Raw genomic sequence first — 21,856 nt, 5'->3', positions numbered from 1 at the left:
TAATCTATTTATCTCTTATCTATCTATCATTTCTCCTTCATTTTCCACTAACTTCTCCCCCCACCCCTGCCACCAGCCCAGAAGAATGTATCACTGCGACAAATAGGTACTTTCAATCATACCACAGGTGATTTTCTAATGATAAAGTTACTCAAAAACACAGTCATGAATTTTTCCTTTGAAAACCTTAAACATAGAGATATCTCAACTCTATTGCTTGGGAAACTGAATGAATTAATGACCAAGCTTCATTTTTATCCTTGATTTTATGAATTGAGTTAGGGCTTCTTACAAGGTTGACTCTAGGCCAAATTTAGAGGGAGATGAAGTTTGACCTCAGATCCCTTCCTCCATTTCTGACCTAACTCAGACCTATCAACCCTAGACTCAATGTTCAGCCCCTTTCCTTGTCTTTGTTCTATTCTTCAAAACTTATCTGTCTTTGTCTCATTAACTCAGGGACAAGCTTCTTCCAGTGAAATTATAAACTAATCTAAATATTTAATTAATGTGGGACTCATAAATGAATGTTAATGCCTCATGCCTTCCAGGTATGATGTACAATTTAGTTTTCAATATTGTCTATCTTAACCGCAAAGACCAATGGTGAGATCTTAAGACATGGAGATAAGCTGTTGGGAAGATTTTCCCTGGAGATGAATTTGTAGATGAGTTTTTGGTTAGTCTTAAAATCATCCTAGCCAGGTGGCCCAAACCACCCATGAATACGGTTAGCTCTGGCCCTTAGAGTTTTAAAATAATTTGTGCTTTTCCCCATTTTATTTGGTCAGTCAGCCACTAGGCACATGCAACATTCACCCAAGGAAATAACACATAATGAAAGAAAAAGACTAAGGAAACCACTGAGGAGAAGCAACAGGGACTGTTTCATTTAATTGTGATATACTGTGAGACTTTCCATGGAAGGAATATGGTCTAGAGTTAGAAGGTTTGTTTTTGGTGTTGCTTCTCCAATACTGATTATATAGCCTTGGGTAAGTGAATTTCTTTCTCAAGACCTTAGATTCTTATAGCTATATAAATGGTTTAGCTGATATTTATATAGTGTTTTAAGATTTTCAAAGAGCTTTACATATATTATCTTGTTTTATTCTTAAAACAACACTGAGAGGTAGGTGCTGTTATTCTCATTTTATAGATGAGGAAACTGAGGGAGATAGAGAGAGCCAAAGTGAACTTATCCTGGGTCATGAAGATGCTGTCTGAGGCAAGATTTGAGCATAGATCTACCTAACTCTGAATCTAGGACTTGCTGCACTAAACCACATAGCTACCTCTGTCTGTGAGGGGATTGGAAGATGTGATTTCAAAGGATCTTCCAGTTTTGCTTTTTCTGGACCTCTGATCATGTTCATTTACAGGCAGAGTGAAATGACCTTTGTAAGTCTCAGAACTTTCACTTGTTAACTCTAGCTTAGGTTCAGTTATTAATTTCAATGAACCCTTTTTTGGGTCAACCCAGAAATCTATTTTCCCTGACCTTGCTTTCTGTTATTTCATTTACTGGCAGGACTATTAAATAGCAGGTATGGGGATGGGGTGCAGGGTGGGAGAAGGTTAGTAATTTTGCTTCAGGTTTTTCAGATAGATACACAATGCCAGAAATAGTCTGTTGTGGTTAGTCATTTGGTCAAATCACCTGCCTTCTGAAAGTTCAGAGTCTAAAAATCTAAAAAAAAATCCCTCAAAACCCAATTGATTATTTCTTCCCCCTTCTTCATCCTTCTTTTCTTCAATAATTTTTAAAGGTCCCTGGAGCCAGGACCTTAAATATATACACTGTCATTTTTAAGAGAACTTAGAGCAGCATGTACATAAAAAGTTTCTCAGTTTCTTAAGACTTGTTTTAAAGGAGAAGGCAAGTTATATCCCTTGGAAGGGCACTTGGAAAGCTAGCTCAAGGTTAGATATGGTCAAAATGAGACCTAGATAGTACTGGCATCTTTTTCCTTATAAGAAAATAAAGAAAAAAGCAAATTGTTTTTGAGATCTATCTGACAAAATAAATGACACATAGATTTTCTTTTACACTTTGCCATAAATCGGATTCTTGAAGAAATTTTCATTTAGTTCCTTCCCCTCCTGCAAATTATAACTGTTGGGAATAGATAGAAAGAGGAAAAGCAAAAGGAATGACCATCTCACTATCATATTCATGAGAAATATGTCTTTTGTCATCCCCTCTCTTCATGGCTTCCCCTTGCCAACAAAAATCAAAGTGGGTGTTATATAGAGATCACAGGGACACAGGTGTGAAGGTTTGTTAGCTTTCCTCTTGGGTTAAGTTCCAATGTGAAGAATAGCCTGGCAGACTGTAGTTTTCAGAAATATAAAGCAGATTCAGAACTGATCTTTGCCTCAGCATTGATCTTAAGCAAAATTATGAAAATCCTCTGAATCATTGGATTTTATGATGCCAAGAAATACCGACAGTGATGTTTCCGGAGGTTAATGATGGTCTAATTATCTTGCACCAATAAGGAAAAAGAATCAGCCTTTTGGCAAGATTATGTCAGGACTAGTCAGCTAATACAGACAGTTCTACCTCATATATTTTCTGAAGGGGGGGTGGTGTTTCAGCTTTAATTAAATGTTATATGAATACATTTCAAATAGATCCAAACATAGGGCAACTATGTTTTAGAGATGCTGTTACTACATTTAAAATGTATTTGAAACATAATTTTAAAAAAAGATAATGGAAAAAAAAACCTAAAATAACTTGAAACAAGCCAGAATATAGTAGCTCATCATTACACTAATATATCAAACAATATGAGCTTAGCTTAATTATCCCCTTTGAGAGTTGAGAAAACTAAGCACAACCTTCAATTTACAGCTGTTTGGTGCCAGGAACCTGAATTATTATTTAAGAAGAAGGGAAAAAAAGTTTATTTATTGTGACCTACACTCAGTTTTTATTCATCATGGAAAATCTGTATATTCACAAATGAGGGCTATTCATCTGTAGACCGCGGCATTCTTCAGCTGTCCGGGCCTGCATCAACTGCACTCCTTCAGCTTTTGTGTTTGTCTCGAAGGCTCTTCATCCAAATTGTTCATCATCTTGATGGTAGAGCTTTATCTTGCTCTTGTGCAGCTGCATTCTGCTTATCCAAAGTGCTGAGAGATATGGGGGGGGGCAGCATTGGGGGAAGGAGGGGAGAGAGAGAAGGGGGAGAAGGAAGGGTGGGAGATAGACAGCAGACAGAGAAAACTGAGAGAAGGAGGGAGGGAGAAAAGGAAGAAGAGAGTCAGAGAGAAAAAGGAGGGGGGGAAGCAGAGAAAGAAAGGAGGAATAGAAGTCTCAAAGACAGGGTAAAGGGAAGAAAAACAGGGGAGGGGGGAAGAGAGAAGGACAAAGGGAGGAAAGGGGGAGGTAAAAAAGGAGGGGAAGGGAGCAAGGAAAGAAAGGAAGGGGGGAGGTAGGAGAAAAAAGAGGATGAGAAGAGGGGGAGAGAAAGAGAGAAGAAGAGAGATAAGGAAGAGAAGGAGATAAAGAGAGAAAGAAGGGGAGACAGATAAAGAAGGAGGGGGGGAGAGAGAGAAAAGGAATAGGGAGGCAGAAAAAGAAGAGAGAATGAGAATAGAAGGGAGAAAGGGAATGGCCAGTGCTCATATGAAGATAATTTGTAGTTTCTCAATAATAATAATAAAAAAGGAGGACAGGCTAATTACTGGCTTAACTAGGGCAGCCTGTGGATCCTCATGTCAAAAGGACCGCCGTAATTATTTGCCATCAAAGCACATTCATATTGTGGCACAAAAGAAGGGCCTTTTGCAAATGGATCTCGCTAATAAACAGGGCTGAGAGGAGCATTATGTGTCTCCCTGGTTGCAGGCACATTAACACAGTGACATGGAGTATAACTCTGAGCCTGGAGGAAAAAAAAACCCAGAATGATAATTATCCCCCCTCCCCAGCCTTCCTCTCCTTTCTCTTTGTGTTGGAAGAGCAAGGCGAACATGACCTATTTGAGGGCCCAAGGCAGGCTATTAGTGACCCTGGTGCACTGACAAGGTGGCCCTGTTCTTTTAAAAGCCTGTCTCTTATGTCTGGAGGGTCACGTGAACCAGACTGGGGAGCCCGAAATGGTCCAGCAAACACTTCAACCTTAAAGACACCTGGAAGGTCATGACCAATTTAATGTCGATGAAGACAGCAAAGACAGTGCTCTGTTGAATCCCCATACAAAAGTTTTTCTTTTTTTCCCCCCTCACTTCTTATTCCTCCAAACTTGACTAAATGCATGCATTATATTCAGTAAAATTAAACCTGATCAAAAAGTTCTTTTTATTTTTCCTTAATAGCAGATGCAGAGAAGTACTGAAAAATAAATTGACAGGGCCTGGTAGAATTTATTGTTGAAAAAACTCTGCCATATTAACTTGCTGAAAGAAGACTGTATAGGGGGGAAAGGGATAAAAGAAAATGCAAATTTCATACCCTGGATTAACCCATTCATTTCCTTTTTTCAGGAATTTCTGAAACTTTGTCAATCTCCTATAGGATTGCATCAAGACAGGTTACTGGAAGAATTAGCCCTCATCTCCAGTCTAGAATTGTCAAACTTTATTTTTCTCCTTTTTTTGCTTTCTTTCCTAGAAATGTGATGGGTAGTTCATCAGCAGTTGCAACTCTTGCAAACAAATTTTAGTGCTCAGCTTGTTCTATGGAGTTCATCCGGGGCACTTGGGTCTGCCAGACACTACAGATTGCCACTGCTTACAGAAAATCATCTTGGAAGACTGGTGTCTGCTAAACCGAACCAGTTGCAGTTGGAGAAGAGGGACAGCAATCAACTTGGAAATGGTACTTGGGAAGATTAAGGCTATGTGTTTTCTTCTTCTTTTTGCCTTTTGCTATTCCCCTTTAACCCAGGCGATATTTCAGTCTGCAACATCATGTGACTAGGGGTGGTGGGCCATTGGAGTCCAGGAGCTAGGGAATATAAAACAGGCTCACTTAAACACATGTCTGCCTATTATATATATATATATATATATATATATATATATATATATATATATGATAATAATATCTAATATTTACATAGTACCTTAAGATTTGCAATGTTTTCCATACTAATTTAATTTGATCTTACAGCAATACAAGTCCTATATTTCAAAGCAGAAAAATTAGTAGTGACTTGTATTTTCATTTTAAAAAGATGAAATTGCTAAACACTTAAATGTTTATATTTATATCATTGAAGATCAGTCAGAAATGACTAAGAAACTTTGAAATGACAATGTATCTGAGAAGCAGTGTTATTCATTTGGAAAAATATTAAAGAATTGGTACCCACTAGCTATACAATTTTACCTTGCTGATTCTCAGTGCCCTCCTCTCAAAAATGGGTATAACAGTTATGCTAATGATCTCATGAGGTTGTTCTGAGACAAGAAATTAGTAAACCTGTCAGTTTTAAATTGATGTTAGAGATTTGTAGGATAGAATAATAACTATAATTGACATCGATTATTAGTTAAGGAGTGTATATGAAGCACTTGCTATGGATCAAGGACTGTGCTAAGTCCTGAGATTGTTATTTGTTGTTTGTCCTTCAAACCTAAGACATTAGGATGATGATGTTATGATATGTAAATTAACTGGATTTAAGTGAGAGAGGGTTGTGCAAAGTCACCTGCTTCACTTTCTCTTCTGGAGTCATCTGGGTTCAATGGCAAGATATAGATCAGGACAACTGGAGATGGCCTCAGAATCAGTGAGAAATCTTGACCTTTTTAAAACTTGGATCCTTCCCAGATCATCACTGAGTCAAAAAAAAAAAAGCCAAAATAAAGAATCCTTGCTTCAAGGACCTCCTTCTTAATCAGGAAATCCCTAGAGAGGAAGCATTAGAAATGGGGAATGGGGAAAGAGGCAGAGCTTACAGTAAATGAGTTTTGAGCTGGATTTTTTGGTTTATTTGCTTTTGCAAGGCAGTGGGGTTAAGTGACTTGCCCAAGGTAGCACAACTAGATAATTAAGTGTTTGAGGTTATATTTGAACTCAGGTTCTCCTGAATCCAGGGTGAGCTAATGTTTTCTTTTTTAGGTTTTTGCAAGGCAATGGGGTTAAGTGGTCTGCCCAGAGCCACACAGCTCGGTAATCATTAAATGTCTGGGGCAGGATTTGAACTCAGGTCCTCCTGACTCCAGGGCCAGTGCTCTATCCACTGCTTCACCTAGCCATCCCTCTTGGGTTAAATTTTGAAGAAAGTTTGAAAAACTAAGAGACAAAAGTGACAAGATAAAATGTTCCAGACATAGAGGACAGCTATTTCCAAGGCAATGAGGTGGGTGTTAGTATCATAAGCAGACTGACAAAGTTAAAGGAGGCTAGACCCAGGTAATGAAGACCTTCAAATGCCAAGCAGAGGACTTTACATTTCATGCTGAAGGTAATAAGAGCTACTGGAGCTCATGTGGTAACAGAACTATTCTTTAGATATACATTCCTTTGGCAACTGATTGGAAGATGGATCAAAGTGAGCAAAAACTTAAAGTTAAGAGACCAATTAAAAACCTTTTGCAATAATCTAGGCAAGAGGTGATAGGTGTCAGAATTAGGGCTGTATAAGTATAGGAAAGGAGAGAGGGTCATATTTGGAGATGTGAAAGTATAAATATATATATATATAATATATAATATACATATGTTATTCATAAATATAAATTGCATCTTGTCATATGTCTTATATAAAGGATATATGTGAAAAGTACAATATAGAAAATATAGATTATTGTACATTGACTTAAAATATCAATTTATGCTCAATGTATGTTTCAGAAACAGGTATTACTAAATGCAAATATGTATGCATGTAGAGAAGGTATTACATCATATACTTGAGTTATATTGGTTATGAATTTTTTGCTAAAAGTCAGTTAGAAATTGAAAAATTTAGTCAACCAATCAAAAAAGATAAAGGAAGAAGAGGAAGAAAGGAAGAAGGAAGGAATAAAGGAAGGAAGGAAAACAATTATCATTTATTCTCCAATGTATTAAATTGTTTGTTTATATTGGTATGCATATATTACTATACTAATTATGTACATTATAAAACTCACAAATAGAAATTTTTAAAGGAAAAATCTAAAGATGAAATCATATTTGATCCTAGTCAATAGGACCCACTGGAGTAGATTGAGTTGGGGAGTGACATGGTCGGACCTGCACTTCAGAATAATCACTTTGGCAGCTGTGTGGAGGGTGGATTAGAAAAGAGAAAGACATGAGGCAAAGAGACTAATTAGGAGGCACTTGCTGTAGTCAAGGGGAGAGAGGATGGGGGTCTGAACTAAAGTGGTGTCTGTCTAAGTAGAAAGAAGGGGACAAATGTAAGATAACTTATGGAAACAGAAATAGCCTGATGATTGGAAATGTATGGTTAAGGAGCATGAAGGTTGAGAAGGAAACTCAGGTTGGACACCCAGGTGACAGTGGAGGGATAATGCTGCTCTTGATAACAACAGGGAAGCTCAGAAAAAAAGGATGACTTTGGAAAGAAAGATAACCTAATGAGACTTTTTGTATAGATGGAAACCTGTTAATGCCTGTCCACTTTTTGGGGCTCAATCTATCTCTAGGGAAAAAAAAAGGAGGGAACACTGCTCTTACTCACCAGACACTGCATCATAGAAGAGAGATGCCTAGGAAGAGGTGGGACAAAGAGCAAGTTCAAAGGTCTTAGTGGCAACTAGGTGATGATGTAAGGGGATGGAAAGGGAAAGTGGTACAGGGAAAAGGAAAGAATTTTCCAATGGTACCTGTACATCTACTGGTGCAAGTGTCCCATGATCAATTAGGTTATAGCCACCCTGAGCATCTGTGCAAAAGAGAAATGGGGAGTTGATCCAGTAATAAGAAAGCAGAATATGATAGTATTGCAATGGGATGCAATCTATTTTCCTTCCCCCTGACTGACTGATCATGTATACTGATCATGCCCATGATGTTCTACTCCCCTATCCTGGAACACACACACACACACACACACACACACACACACACACACACATTTTGGAGCCCCTTTCATATTAGGTAGAGGACTAGGTTTGTAATTAAGTAGGCCTGGGTTCTCTGAAACCCACTAGCAATGGGACTTTAAGAAACTTGCTTATCTTCTCTGAGCCTTAGTTTCCTTGCCTGTAAAATGGAGATAATGCCTAACTCTTTGTAAACCTTAAAGCACTACATCAACCTGGATATTATCTATTACTCATGAAGATTTTATTAAGGTATAGTAGCTGAGTTATGTTCACGGCCACTGTACTAATCAGACATAGCCTACAACTCAGTGGCTCCTTTCTTTGAATTTCCTCTTCTCCACCCTCTTTTTCTCAGCTAGCCTTTAAATGGCTCAAAGGTTGCTTATTCTAAGTCTTAGAGCAAAGGCAGTGGCTGCTCAATGGAAAGTCCCCAGCTCCCAGTCCTGTACTCAAGTCAGTAGACTATATATGTATATAAAAAAAGGAATCAATATCCTAATCAAGGATTGGAGAGGGATTTGGCAGCTGGGAGGGAGCATGCAAAGCGAGATAACTATGTTTATTCAGAATAAATCAGTTTGTTATTCATCACAGGATGCTGCGAGGGCAGAGACAGAGCAGGATAAAGGGGAAATAGAATTTGATAAAACTGCCACTTTTGAGTCAGTCATCTGCTCTTATTCTAATGTTGGGTTGAACCCTAGTGAGGCCACTGTTCAAGGAATAAGAAAGTAGCTTTTGCTCAGTTTGCTGGGATCCTCAGATCTAGAGGGCTATGTGCTGCTGCTCCCTTGCTTTGAAAAGCTCAAGCTTCAACTTCTAAAGGATGTCAATGTAGGAGGAGCTAGGTGGCACAGTGGATAGAACACTGGCCCTGGGTTCAAATATGGCCTCAGACGCTTGATACTTACTGGCTGTGTGACCTTGGGCAAGTCACTTGAACCCATTGCCTTGCAAAATAAATAAATAAATAAAAGTTGTGAATGTTAAGACATAGTCAGAAGCAGTAGGGCTTTTCATAATGTCCAGCTTCTCAGTTTCCTTCTTTGAAGGACTTGAGGAGGGCATCAGAGGGGTGAAATTCTCACTTTCATTTCAAGGAGCAGGTAGAGCTGCCCTTATGATCTTTCATTTCTAATCCTTTTAACAGGCATCTCTAGACTCAGTGCCAACCAGAGGATGAACATTGAACACCTTGGTGAATCGGAGTCCTGTTTATATTGTGAAGGACACTCATCCCTTAGTTTAAGTGAGACCGTGATTAGTTACAACTGCCATGTGAAAATATTGACTGAGCCTTTATACTTGCTTCAAATTCTGGACTGACTGAAGTTTACACAGACTTGTGAATTATCACTCTATGATGGGTGCTTAGGGCTGTAATAAAGCAGGGAAACTTCAGTTCAAACAAATGATTATAGTTAACAATAGAAATGTAAATTCATGATTTTGCTAATTTTCTTTCCTGCTGATTCTCTGAACACAGTAATGGATGACTGGGAAAACTTACCTGAAAGTTGTTTTTTTAAAATAAGACTACATTTTCAAATATGCTTTTAATTCTAAAATTTTACTCCTGATTACTGTCTATACTGGAAAAGTTTAGAATGTGGGCTTCCGGGTTAGTATCCTAAGGCAGTGATATTTGCAGCAGATTAAAGCAATATTTGTTGACCCTTAAACTCTCAAACTGGAGGTAATATGAATTAAGTAAATTTGAGCCAGAATCCATGCTCCTGTTCCCCCAAATGAATTACTGATCAGGAGTAATGATTTGGCCTTAAATCAGTTATGTGAGGGCAGTTCCTGACTCAGAAAACAGACATAAATCCAGAAAGGCTGATAAGCAGGAAAAAAATCCAAAAATATTGATTTAAATTGTAATCCTTATGCTTATGACTTGTGTAATCATGGACAGATACATTTAACCAACTTTCAGTTGTATTTTGTATTGTTTGTTTTTGTTATTGTTTTGTTTATAAATGAAAGGTTTGGCCTTGTTGTCTCTGAGTTTTCAAACAGAGCTAGATCTACAATCTAAAGATTCTTATATATACTTTTTAGAAAGGAAATATAATACAGAGTAAAAGGATTTTCAATCCTGACCATGTCATTTAACTTAATTTTTGAAATCACTTTCCTTAGCTGCAAAATTAAGGAATTGGACAAGATGACCTTTGAGGTTGCTTTCAGATCTCAATGTAAGTGTTTGAAATTCTAATATGGGGTGAGGGGGAACCATTATTAGTTGAATAATATGATTTTTTTTGAAGAGATATAAAACTAGAACTAATAAGAATGCCAGTTAGAGATAAAAAGCACTAAAAATTTTAGTGAAGTTGAATCATATTCCTATGCTACATTTCTACTTCCCTTTCCTGAAAACAAAAGAGGACTTCCTTCTTCCACTTTTGCATAGTTTTGAAGACTAGTTGGAATCTGTCCTATAATTGTTTCCATAAGGAGAGGCCTCATTCTGTGTCTGAATCTTTTATACCCTCATGGCCCTGAACAGGCCTCTCCAATGAACAGTACTCAGAAAGTCAGCAGACTGAGAGCCTCAGTCCCAGACCCTGGACAAAGGAATGAAAACAGCAAGAAAAAAACAGAATCGCACAACTAGTGCTTTGAATCCAAAGGCAGATAAATAGAAAAATTACATTTAGGAAGTTTGTATTGGGCCAATAACTCATTAAGGTTCTCAATCAATATTGATGAGTTTAGTCTTTGAGGAGAACTGACCACATTGAAGAATTAGGAAAAATAAGAAGCTTCTTTATTGTTAAGTTAGGATTTTAGTCATATGAGTATAATTCCAACTATTAATTAGCATTTGCCACTTATCTGAAGGTTAAAAAATATGGTAGAAATGAAAAAGTACATGTACTTTTATATCATCCTTTTAGTTTTTAAGATGGGGAGAGAGGGTAGATAAGAGGGAAAGAGAGAGAGGTAGAAACAGAGAGAAAGACAGACACAAATGAGAGAAAGACACACACACACACACACACACACAGAGGTGAGAGAAAGATGTGTGACATTGTAGATATTTTACAGGTGGTTCATTCTTAACTCTCCAAAAGCTATGACCATTCTGTTAGTATGTTCAAAGCGTAGAATATCTAGCAGCCTCTGGCAGGGTGATCAATGAGGGTAGCTCTGTCACTGGATGAATATAGTGTCCTCTATTCCAATATTTCTGATTCTGAACTATTAAGCCTTCATTGAAAGGCATTCTCGGAATGAGGGAATAGCTGAGTCAAAGAGAGTCTTTAAAGATGTGACTAGATGCAGGCAAACTAATAGAGTCAGAGAATAGTTATGTCACCTGGAAGCATTTGTTAAAAATTTCTAGTTTTATCTCTCAATTAATTAGACTATTTCTTTTAATTACTTGACTAGAAATTCCTCTGAGGAGACTACAGGTGATAAATAAATGTCTGACTGTATCTATTTAATGCCAATTTTATAAATTTGGTTAAAATTTTAATTGCCTGGATTCCACCCACTGAATGTTGGGATCTATGGGAATGTGAATGGGAAATAGCATGGTCCATTAAAAAGAACACTGAATTGGGAATCAGAAAGCCATGGTTCAAATTCAAAAGTTATCTACTTCTATGAATGGAGGACAAGTCATCACACTTTTGCAGGTCTTAATTTTGTTATCTGTAAAAAGAAACTATTAGACTGAATTTCCTTTAAACTTCTTACTGACTGGTAATTGGGAAAAGAGGAGGGAAGAGAATTTGGAACTCAAAGTTTTAAAAACAGATGTCTAAAATTGTTTTTGTATGTAACTGGAAAAAATAAACTACTAAATAAAATTTTAAAAATAAAAAATAAAGTTATTACTTACTAAAATCTATAATATATGTTTGGTTTTTTGTTTTTACCCTTATTTTTAAAAAAATGAATATTAAATAAATTGTTTTAATATGTAATTGGGGGTAGAATAGATAAATAAATAAATAAATGTATAAAAGAAGAAACTTATGGAACAAAACACTCATATAATAAAAGAGAAAAAAAGATGTGATACAATATCTGTAATAATGCATTATCTATAATGAGCTGAGTTAATATTTATTCAGCACATCAAAGTTTGCATAGTGCTTTGCAAATATTATCTCAGTTAGTCCTCATAACAACTTGGGGAGAAAAGTGCTATTATTATTCCCATTTTACAGAAAAAGATATTGCATAGAACATTCTGACAAAAGCCTTATTGATACATTACAGGACAGGAATTTTCCTTTTTTTTAACCTGGATCTGGATATCCAGATTTAAAGGAATTCACAAACCATTCCACGGAAAGTTTCCCTGTGTTTTGGTAGGCAGTCATGGCCATGGAAGAAGCTTCATTTTGGAGAGTTAATTGTCTTCATATCCTCTTTTACTTAAGTAAATCCTAGAAAATTCCTAAATTACCTGGAAAATCTTTAGAAAGTGGTCTTTGAAAATCTGTACAAAACAGATTAAAATGTGTCATTAGAATAATATTACAGGACAGGAATTTTCCTTTATTTTAACCTGGATCTGGATATCCAGATATAAAGGAATTCACAAACCATTCCACGAAAAGTTTCCCTGTGTTTTGGTAGGCAGTCATGGCCATGGAAGAAGCTTCATTTTGGAGAGTTAATTGTCTTCATATCCTCTTTTACTTAAGTAAATCCTAGAAAATTCTTAAATTACCTGGAAAATCTTTAGAAAGTAGTCTTTGAAAATCTGTACAAAACAGATTAAAATGTGTCATTAGAATAACTCTTGGAATATTTTTTGCTTGTTTTCTGGTTATTTTGGGATGAGGTTCCAGGATATGTAGAGATTTCATAACTCAGCCCAATAGCCAGAGCAGAAGAGGCATAGCTGAAGTGTCTTTATCTCTCATCACTATGTACCTTCTGAAATGCAGAGCACCTCACTTATAAAAACAAAAAAGATGTAAAGCATTATCAGTACAAGAAGAGATTGCACAGTATGTTTTGACATTGGTGTTGTTGCTGCATTACAAAACATTAGTCACTGCCACAAGGTGGTAGTTGTTTTTTAAACCTGCAATGAGAGATATAACCAATCCAGAGCAAGGTGCTGGGAAAAGTAGGCTACCTGTTAACATCTTCCTCTGGGTATCCCTGAATAAAGGTCAGCATTATCAAGACTTTCTGTGACTGAGAGGAACAGCTACCTCTGAAAAGACATCACCATTTTGACAGTTTTACCTCTCCATCCACTGTTCGGACGGCTTCATTGCCTTCTCTTTTTAGTCTTTCTTCTCTTGTTTCCACTTTGGTACATAAAAACTTAGACCTGTGAGTTTCAAGAGCATGAATTTGGACAATGGTAGATTGTGCCATGATTGATCTGTGAGGGCATCTGACTTCCTGTATTGTAGATAGCAAGACATTGAAATATTGCAACCATACATATAGCCTTTCAGAAGTCACTGACTCTATACTTTTGTACCTAAACAGCCCATTACCTAAACGGGTGAAACCTATCCCATGATGCTTATAGGTAGTTGTCTTGGGTGGGTGCTGGGTAAAATTGTGATTTGGGATAAGTTTGTCATTTGAGTGCCCAATAGTTTTTTGCCTCTCCCCTTTCCTCCCCAGCTGGGGTCTTGTATCTTTTTTTTCAACCCACCATCAAAATATGCTCTAAGATCATTCATATCAAGTCTTAAAGAACTGATAAGACTTAAAACTTTCCAATTTCAAGAGACATTCACTTTTAAATAAGGATTAAAACTTTTAAATTTGAAGTGATGAAGATCCAAATAGTGAAATTTCAGACATTCACCAGAATTCACTAGCACTTAACCTTTTTGGGGGGTTGTGGACCCTTTAGGCAGTCTGGTGAAGCCTATGGATTTTTTCCCAGCATAATGTTTTAAATAATGGATTGAAATGATAAATTTCACTTAGAAGTTAGTGAAATGATGTATTTTATTTAAAATGATGATTTTTTTCCCATCTAAGTTCATGAACTCCTGAAATTTATCCATTTAGTCACTTGGAGGGGAAATCCTGATTTAGGGGATGATTATTATCAGAATGGAAAGATGAATAGGACTATATCTTTATAGGTAATTCCATTTGAATGGGTGCATTCTCTTTCCCAGTTCTGAGCTGACTTTAGGAAGATTCATTTTGGAGTTAAGACTGGACTAAGGGCATATTTCTAAGTGACATCAGGTCTCAAACATGAGACCTGTGTGCTTTGGTTTTGGTGGTGGACTGGGGGAACCTGAGTAATTTCCCCTTTACAGAGACTTGCAGAAAGCAAGTCCATAGATTTACGCTTGTGATTTCTTAATCAGGATGAACTTTTGTTAATGTTTCATGGCTTGAATATATGTGATCCTGCCATGGGTCCAGTGGTGATATTAGCAATAAAGACAATATTATTAATAACACTACCTCAATATCAAGAGTTATAGAGTTAACATTTGTAAGGGAGAAGAAGCTGGGTTAACAGTTGCTTTTTCTACAGTTATCTTGTGAACCCTCAATATTTTATGTGCTCAGAGTTTATGGACTTGGATCTCTATTTGCTAGGCATAATCAAAGATCTAAAACCCCCCAAACAGTTGTGTGTGTGTTTTTTTTTCTCCCCACCCCCTTTCTTCCTGATGAAATTTTATTGCTTCTTTGAAACTCTGAATTGGCCTCCAGCAGGGGACTGTGTCCTTTTAAAGCAGAAATGCCCCATTTGAACTTAGCTATCACATAACACTTTCTGAGGCTGCTTGTCTGCAATGACTTAATTTGCACGGCAGGACCAGCCTGGAACCCACCAATACTCCCCAAAAGCCACCGTGAGCCAGAGCAGCCTGGCTATTACTAATTTTTTATTAAAATCCCTTAGGCACCCCACACAGGGCCCAAAAGCAGCTTTAATAATAGACAACATACAGCACATTTTTCTTGTATTGCCGTGTAATCAAATCTAAGGCTGCTGTTCACTTTCTTTGTTTTACCTAGAGGACCAGCTTCCAATTTAGTTGTGGCCTACACTAAACTGATTTTTCATTGTAATTAATGCCTACTTTGGCCTCAGCCACTTATACAACTTTCCATTAGAGGTTTGTAGCCATCCACAGAGTATTTTACTAAGTTACCCTCACAGACCTGCTACAGCTGCAATTTTGTTAAACTGTTTTTTTTATTATTTTTGCAAAGAATTTTTAAATTGCTTAGCTAAATAGTTTTTTCTTTTTTTCCCCTTTGCTTTTTCTTTCTCTCTTTCTTTTTTTTCTCCCTCTGCTGCACCTATTAAAGTATTTGGGCAAGGGTCCAAGGTGGAAAAACACCCCTTCCCATCCCCCAACCACCTCAGCCTTTAAGTGATTTCAGAAAGGCTAGTGGAACCGATTTAGGCCTGGGGTCTGCTGTGGTTAATTTTCAGTCTGTGTTTTGTACTGTCCATTTCCTCTGAAATAGTACCTGAGGTTTAGGGTTCCTCAGCACAGGATGTTAGCAGACCTCTGCAAACATTCAGGAGGCAGTTTTCCCACCACTAACCTTAAAAAGATTATGGCAGCGGGCCCAGGGTCAGATTGCAAAGATGAAAAAGTATATGCTGTGTTTTTGCTACTCCCTGGACCTTTTTGCGTCGAACTGGCTGACATTTTCAGTGACTTTTCTTAGGGCCTTGTTTTCAATTGGCTTCCTTGAGGATCCTGGCTCTACTCACTGCCCCTCCCTGCACCCAACAAGTATTACTAAATCAGAAAGAACAACTATTAGTAATTAGAGCCCGATGGCTCCTTGGATGTTTCCCTTTCAACCTGAAGGTGCTGCTTTCAAGAGGACCCAATGAATCAGCAAGGTCCCTCAACACATAATCAATAGAGTGTAGCCACTACAAAGGGAACTCGATGAAGGCCATTCTGGAACATTCCCTTTGAAGGTCTTTGGGGGTGGAGGTGGGGGCATCTGAGTGAAAGGAAACTCTATGTCTGTGTTTGTGTGTGTGTGTGTGTGTGTGTGTGTGTGTGTGTGTGTGTGTGTATGCTCATGCACATATATACCTATGTTGATTCTTTATTGTGTTCTTTTTGAACTCAGCTTTCAAATGTAATACCCTAAACTATCATACCTTAGATTGTAGATATGATAGAAAGAGGTCTGTTTTCCTTTGGTAATGAGTAGTGTATTTTCTTTTATTTGCCATAGAAAACAGTTTACCTTCTCAGATGTGAGCAGATTATCATAATAAATAGAGGGGTAGTTGGTAGACAATCCCTGTCTCAAATACATATTGTTTGTCTGACTTGTGGGCAAGTTCCTTAAATCCCCTACAGCAGCAGGCAGTCACTTCAGACTCTGGAAGACAGTTGGTCATCTGCCTTGATGGAAGGAAATTCTATATCTGGAGTTCTCTCTAAAGATGAAATCATGGCTCTGGCCCCATCAATAACAAAGAAAGGGCCCTTTATTATTCTTGAAGTTTTTCTCCCTAAGGATGTGAAATAAGTTGATCCTTTCAATCAAGGACTATTGTTGTTTGTCTTTTGTTCTTGAAGAGTTCCAATATCATCATGAGGGTGATGTCTTGACTTGGAAGTGAATTGGATTTGAGTGAGCCAGAGCTGAACTCACCCTTCCAGATTCATCAGAGACCAAAGATAAAACAAAGGTCAAAAAGATTGACAATGGCCCAGGAGGCAGTGTCATTCCCCCTTTTCACAGAGGACAATGGTGAGCTCTGTTACTTCTCCCTCTCCCCGAAGTTGCCAGAATATCTACTTGTACTGTCAGCCATATTTGCCCAACCCACAATTGTCTCAATCTCTGTTCAAATTTCATCAGTTTGATCAGTTTATCCTTGTATAGTTGTGTGTTGAGGTTCTCAACTCTGGCTATAACCCAAGTCTGGAATATTCTTCCTCCTCCTCTCTGTCTACTGGTTTCCCTGGCTTTCTTCAAGCCTTAGCCAGAATCTCATCTTCAACAGGAAGCCTTTTCTAACCTTTCTTAATCCAAGTGCCTTCTTAATAATATCCTATTTACCTTGTTTATAGCTTATTTATATGCTTTGCTTGTTTTTGGTCTCCCCCCTTTGGAATTTAAGCTCCTTGAGAGCAGGGGCTGCCTATTGCTTCTTTTCATATAGTTAGCTTTTAGCATCAAACCTGGAATATACTAAGCTCTTAATAAATGTCTATTGACTAACTGAGAATGCCCCATAATCTATTAGCTAGCTGAAAGAGGAATTGATCATTATAAGGGCTGTTGGGAATAACTCCCCATCTCAGCCACCTAAAAAAGAGACAAAGAACATACACTTTTCTGAGACTAACAAATTTGGTTAGCTATGTAAAAGGCAGTCTTCAGAGAGTTCTCTGAGTCTAGAATCTTTCAACCCAAGCTCCATTTTTTAAGGGTCAATTATGGGCTAGGTATTGTGTTAGGTAGATAGGGATAGAATTACAAAAAGAAATAATCATTTTTTTAAAAAATATGTCATTTATAAAGGGGAGACTCATATTTAGGCTATATTTAGGTAATATAATATAGATACAAGGTTATTTTAAGGGGGAAGGCACTAAGAGGAGGTGATCAGCAAAGACATACTGTAGAGGTTAACCCTCAGGTAAGTTTTAAAAGAAGCTAAGAATTCTAAGTTTCAGCAGTGAAAAGAGGATACATTACAGATTTATGGATAGTGGTGATGGAGAAGACCAGTTTGGCTAAACTTTAGAGTTTATGAAATTAATAATGTGTAATAAAGCTGGAAATATGAAGAATGAGGCTAGATTGTGAAGGGCTATAAATATGCCAGTCTTTTATATTTACTCCTACAAGTCATAGGAAGCTAGTAAGTTTATTTAGTGTGTTATGCAAATATCCTAAAAATTAAGGTCTACTTTAAGTAAACTTTTTTTTTTCATAAAGACCTACAAGGGTTTTATGGAGAAAAGTATACATGTATTGTGACTCATTCCAATGATTGGCTAAGTATCTGAAGAGGAATGTATTTGTAGTTTGAGAAGTTGTTCAACTTGTTTTGTTCTCAAATCTCATAGTTGAACTATTGAACAAATTAATATACACATTTGGACCTAATTGTGGGTTATTAATGTAACCATTAGCAAATGTTGATGAAGAAAACTTTTAAAATATACTCAATCAACAAACATTGAGTTCTTTGCCTAAAGCTCTGTCTGCTCCATTTGGTTTGAAGTCTATAGGACACTGCCAATCAGGTTATTTTCTTATTACAAGTCCACCAGGGACCCTAGCTTCCATGGAGTTACAGAGGAAAGACATTGAGAAAAAGGGGGTCTCAGGGGATCTTGTGAATCAGTAGTACCTACTTGGGCCCTTTTGGCAACTTCTTTCCAGGTGTTTGTGAATAGGGTCAAATTGAAACTCTTGGAGTTGCCTGAGCTATCAGATATAGTTAGCATCAAACAATATCAGATTAAAAGATATTTTCTTTCTAATTCTAAATCTTGTTAACCTAATTTACTATCTCATTACCCAACTGAAATATTTTTCTCCAAAGTTACCAGAGTTTTCTCATTTTGTTAAATCTAATGATCTTTTCTCAATTGTCACCCTTCTTTCTCTCTATGTGCATTGTACATGGTTGACTAAAATTTCCTCCTGGATATTATCAACTTTCAGGGAATTGGTAACATTACTCTTTGCTGATTCACTGCTTACTTTTGTGACCACTTGTCTCAATCTCCTTTGCTGACTTATACACATATGCTTTCTCAAGCTGTTCTATTCTTCCTTTATATTCACTATCTTGGGGTCTAATCAGATCTTTGGGGGGCTATCATTTTTATTCAGATGATTCCCAAATCTGATAATCAACTCCAATCTCTTTTCTGAGTTTTGATCCCAGATCAGCAAATAGAAATTAGATATCTTATACTGGCCATCCCATAGGCATCTCAAACTTAACATGTCTAAATTGAACTTATTATCTTTGCTCCTAAACCCTCCCCTCTTCTCAATTTTCTCATGTAGGTCGAAAGAATCATCATCCACAGATGCATAATCATGATATTATCCTCAGTTCCTTACTTTCCCCTCACTTCACATATACAATTATTTGCCAAATTACCTCCTGTACCTCTACAATATCTCTTGCCACTGATGCCTTGCTACTCACATATCTACTGTCTTAAATTTGACTGGCATTAAACTTGCCTAAATTCATGTAGCATTATCCTAATTTGTCTTCCTGTCTTCAGTCTCTCTTTACTTTAGTCTCTACTACATAGTGCTATCAAAGTCATTTTTCCTAAGTGAAAATTTAGATATATCATTTCCCTACTTAGTTAACTCCAGTTTCCCCCCATTCATTCAGTGTTCAAATATAAACTCTTCTTCAGCTTCTGAAGACCTTAATAGCCTAATCCTGTTCTATCTTTCCAGACTCATTGGCCTTTAACTCCCATACTCTGTGGTCCAGTCAGACTAGCCTTCTCATTGTTCTTAAAGCAAACATTGCCCTATCTTTCAGCACCATGTTTTTGAATTGACTGCCCCCCCACCCCCCAAGCCTGGAGTACAACTGGACTTAAGTGGCCATTAATCTAATGATAAAAATCTCTTGTCCTCCACCCATCTTGTCACTGGGACCACTCTGTATTATTCAACTCATAATAGTTAATAATTAATATATAATCGTATATTATACTACTTTGTCATGTACTCATTAGGCTGGCTGGTGATGCATATGGAACCTTTTCAGAATAATGTTGTTTTAATGCATCAAATAAAATAAGATTACAAATCAAATCATTTTAGATAGCTAGATAGTTTATAGACTTCAGGTTAAAAATTCATCTTTTAAAGAGGAGACAGATCCTTGTTCAAAATAGAGCAGCTAAAAAAAATTTAAAAAATAAATAAAATTAAAAAATGGAGAAGCCCCTTAATAGATATATTTACTTTTTTAAAAATAATATTTTATTTTTCTTCCATTACATGTAAAAACAATTTCAACATTCTTTCAAATTTTCAATTCCAAATTCTCTTTCTACCTCCCTTTCCTTTCCAGCCTTAAGCTTCAAGAAGGCAAGTAATTTGACGTAGGTTATACATGTGTAGTCATATAAAATGCATTTTCTTGTAACTCATATTGTAAAAGAAAACAGAGACACCCAAAATGGAAAAATAAAGTAAAGGAAAAAGCATTTTTAATCCCTTAACAGACTTTCTTTTTTGCCCAAAATATTCATCTATTTTATATTTTTTAACATTCATTCATATGCATATGTTTAATTTAAAGTTACAAAATTTCCTTATACTCTCCCTTCCCATCCCTCTACCCTCCATGGCAGTCAAGTTTGCATTGTACATACTTATTTTTGATAAACATGTTTACAGAGTACTCATTTTTTGTATGAGGAATTAGGACTAAGGGAAAGAGATACATAAGAGATAATTTTTATAAAGTGTACATCAGATTCTGAAGTGTTTTTTGTTTTGTTTTGTTTTTCTTCCTCTGGATGTAGATAAAATTGTCCATAGTTGGTCTAATAAGATTGTCCAAGCTCTCGAACTGCTGAGATGAGCTGCTTCCTTCAAGGTTGATCATCTCACAAAATTCTTAATGTGTACATTATTCTCTTAGTTCTGCTCCTTTCCCTTAGCATCAGATCCTGTAACTCATTCCAGGCTTCTCTAGAGTCTGACAATTTATGGTTTTTTATAGAACAATAATATTTCATAGTATTCATGTACCATAACTTGCTTATCCATTCCCCAATGTATAGGCATTCCCTCAATTTCCAATTCTTTGCCATTACAAAAAGAGCTGCTATAAATGTTTTGGAACATGTGGGACTTTACCCATTTTTTTAATGATTTTTTTTTTCTAGATATAGGCCTAGAATTAGAATTGCTGGGTTAAAGGGAATGAACAATTTTATTTCTCTTTGGGCATAGTTCCATATTGCTCTCCAGAATGGTTGGATCCATTTCCAACACCAGCAATGCATCAATGTCCCAATCCTTCCACAACTTCTCCAACATTGATCATTCTCTCTTTTTCTCATCTTAGCCAATTTGGTAAGTGTGAGGTAATACATCATTTGCATTTAATTTGCATTTCTCTAATCAATAATAATTTGGACCATTTTTTCTTATTGCTATATATAGTTTGAATTTCTTCATTTGAAAACTGTCTTTTCATATCCTTTGACCATTTGTCAATTGGGGAATGACTTGTAACCTTATAAATTTGATGCAATTCTCTATATAATTTAGAAATGAGACTTTTGTCAGAACCAGCTTTCCTTTTAATTTTGGCAGCAATGATTTTATTAGTGTAGAAACTTTTTAATTTAATATAGTCAAAATCATGCATTTTGCAGTTTATAATATACTCTAATTCCTGTTTGGTCATACATTTTTCCCCTTTCCATAGATCTGATAGATAGAATATCTCTTAGTCTTTTAATTTATCTATGGTGTCACCATTTATTTCTAAATCCTGTACCCATTTTGACCTTATTTTGGTATAGGGTGTAAAATATCACACCCTATGTAGGCCTATGCCTAGTTTTTGCCATACTATTTTCCAATTTTCTCAAATAGTGAGTTCTTTTCTCAGAAGCTGATGTCTTTGGGTTTGTCAAACAGTAGATTACTATAATCATTTACTGCTGTTTCTTTTGAACCTATCCTAATTCACTGATCCATTACTGTATTTCTTAACCAGCACCAGGCAGTTTTGATGAATACTGCTTTATAGTATATTTTTACATCTTGCAGAGCTAGGCCACCTTCGTTTACATTTTTTTTTTCATCAGTTCCCTTACTATTCTTGACCTTTTGTTGCTCCAGATGAATTTTGTTACCA

Source organism: Macrotis lagotis, chromosome 1, assembly GCF_037893015.1.
Source record: "Macrotis lagotis isolate mMagLag1 chromosome 1, bilby.v1.9.chrom.fasta, whole genome shotgun sequence".
NCBI classification, from domain to species: Eukaryota; Metazoa; Chordata; class Mammalia; order Peramelemorphia; family Peramelidae; genus Macrotis; species Macrotis lagotis.
Note: the sequence above shows the minus strand (reverse complement) of the source record.